Below are 2,671 nucleotides of genomic sequence, written 5' to 3'. Positions count from 1 at the left end.
GAGCTACCCTGCCGGTGGAGAAGCGGGTGGCTATTGCAGTCCAGAAGCTGGCAACTCCAGACAGCTACCGATCAGTCGGGAACCAGTTTGGAGTGGGAAAGTCAACCGTTGGAATCATTTTGATGCAAGTTTGAGGGCCATTAATCGCATCCTGCTAAGAAGAACCGTGACTCTGGGGAACGTGCAGGGACATTGTGGATGGCTTTGCACAAATGGGTTTCCCTAACTGTGGAGGGCGATAGATGGGACGCATATTCCTATTCTGGCACCACCCACCTAGCATCCGAGTACGTTAATCGGAAGGGGTATTTCTCTATGGTTCTCCAGGCGCTTGTGGATCACCGTGGGGAATTTCATTGACATTAACACAGGCTGGCCTGGAAAGGTGCATGATGCACGCATCTTTCGGAACACTGGCCTGTTCAGGAAGCTGCAGGCAGGGACTTTTTTTCCCAGACCGGAAGATCACAGTAGGGGACGTTGAAATGCCCATTGTGATCCTTGGAGACCCGCTTACCCGTTAATGCCTTGGCTCATGAAACGTATACAGGGAAGCTTGACAGGAGCAAGGACCGGTTCAACTACAGGCTGAGCCGGTGCCGAATGACTGTGGAGTGTGCTTTTGGCCGTTTAAAGGGGCGCTGGTGATCTCTGTATGGGAAGCTAGACTTGGGGGAAAGCAGCATCCTGCGGTTATATCCGCGTGCTGTACCCTCCATAATATTTGTGAAGGGAAGGGTGAAAGATTCAGTCAGGCATGGACTCCTGAGGTTCAACGCCTGGAGGCTGAATTTGCACAGCCAGAGAGCAGGGCTACTAGAGAGGCCCAGCACAGGGCTTCAAGGATTAGGGATGCCTTGAGGGAGGAATTTGAGGCTGAAAACCAACAGTAATGTTTGGTGCCTTGCACGGGAGTGAAGTGCAGTGGTTACAATGTTAGTAGGAATCTGTTTTTCCTAAGCTGATTTGCAGTGCCTGTTTCTTTCCTGGGCTAAGGTATCTTTGACTTTCTGCAATAATAAAGACTGTTTTCAAAGCCAAGAATTCATTTATTGAAAAGAAAATAACTTTATTGACAGACACACAACATTTTGGGAACCTAAAAGGGCAGGGGGGTGGGGTGGGGAACTGTACAGTCACAGGTTTGAATATGTCCTGTCTGGAGTGCTGTGCAATGACTGCTGCACTTCAGGATGCCTATACTGCATGGTGATGGGGGTTGAGTGCAGAGGGTAAGGGTAGTTCTCAGGGCTGGTTGGTGAACGTACAGGTGTTGGAGGCAGCTGGTGGTGGTGGTAAGAACCTGGATGCTGGGGAAGGGGTTTGAGCTGACATTGGGGCACAAGGGAAAGAGCTTTGGGATGGGGGGGGGGGCCGGTGCGGTAGTGCTCTGCCTGCATGGCTACGAGCGCCTGGATAGAGTCCGCTTGGCGCGCCAGGATGCTTATCAGCTGCTTTGTGCTTTTCTTCCTGGCCGCTGCGTTTTTTCTGGCGGATCCTGCTTTCCCTTTCCCTCCAGTCCTGCACTTTTTGATTCTCTGTGGCAGAGTGATCCATAACTGCTTGCAGCAGGTCGTCTTTGCTTTTTCGCGCGGCTTCTTCCGGAGGTTTTGGAGTCTTTGAGCTGTTGATAACACGGGCAGCTGAGAACTCAAGGTTGCTTGTGGAAAGGCAAAAAAGGCAACACTTAACAGAGGCAGCATTGTTTATATCTCAGACAGTTATTCCCACACAGTGAAGGAGTAACATTCTTCACAATAGCATAATTTTCCCATACCAAAGAGAGCGCACATAACCCACAGGAGCCCCGAAATGGTGAGTAAGGGGGACTGATTGCTTCAGGGCTGTACTGTCCTCGGGTTTCTGTGCGTTGGGGAAAGCAAACAGCTGCAGGGGGCACCTACACTGAACACTCTCCCAACATTTTCCACAGGAGTTGATCCTGGAAGATATCTCTCGCTGCGGGTCACCTGGGAAGAGTGGGAGGGTCTTCTACAGCAATGCGGATTTCACCCTGGCCCCTTGCAGCTTGCCTGTGTGCAGCAATGGTCCCCCACCCCTCGCGGCACAGTGGCACGGACGCGTTAGCCTGACTGGGACAAGGGACACAGTGGCTCTCCCAATAAACTTGCAAAGCAAGCGCATTGCCCACGCTCTGGCTGAAACTTTTGAAGAGATTACCGAGGCCGATTACCGCGACGTGATAGACCACATCAATGCGGCTATTCCACATCTAGGCATGCATGCATGCATGCAGAACCCTCCCTCCTCTCCGAAAAATTTCCATCCTGAAAATAAAAGCTGCTTACCGGGAACCCGCTCCTCTGTTTGTCCTCCACCAAGTACCGGCTGCTGCGACTGGCTACCTTCCTCCTGGCTTGAGAAGAGCTCCTGGCTGCATGCCTCCAGGGACTCCGGGGTGTCTCCCCCCACCCCAGTACCCTCACTCTCTGGTTTCCTCCTCCCCCTCTCCCCCCCCCCCTGCTCTGAAGTGTCCATCGTGGTCCTCGGATTGGCGGTGGGGTCACCCCCAAGTATCGCGTCCAGCTCTTTGTAAAAACGGCAGGTCGTGGGGGCAGCGCCGGAGCGGCAGTTTCCCTCGCGGGCTTTGCAATAGGCACTCCGCAGCTCCTTCACTTTAACCCTGCACTGCAGCGCGTCCCGGTCATGG

The 2,671-nt window shown here is 53.2% G+C and overlaps 1 long non-coding RNA gene across 1 annotated transcript; it reads right to left on the bottom strand.

Moving 5' to 3' along the window:
• Positions 1-1,044: 1,044 nt before the first annotated feature.
• LOC142046249 (uncharacterized) lies at positions 1,045-2,671 on the bottom strand. The gene is made up of 2 exons (XR_012655136.1): positions 2,310-2,671; positions 1,045-1,660 (listed from the first exon to the last, which is right to left on the bottom strand). It is a non-coding gene; the product is annotated as an uncharacterized LOC142046249 (long non-coding RNA).

This window comes from Chelonoidis abingdonii, chromosome 2 (assembly GCF_003597395.2).
Source record: "Chelonoidis abingdonii isolate Lonesome George chromosome 2, CheloAbing_2.0, whole genome shotgun sequence".
NCBI lineage: Eukaryota > Metazoa > Chordata > Testudines > Testudinidae > Chelonoidis > Chelonoidis abingdonii.
The sequence above is the reverse complement of the archived record's forward strand: the minus strand, read 5'-3'. Positions and strand labels throughout refer to the sequence as shown.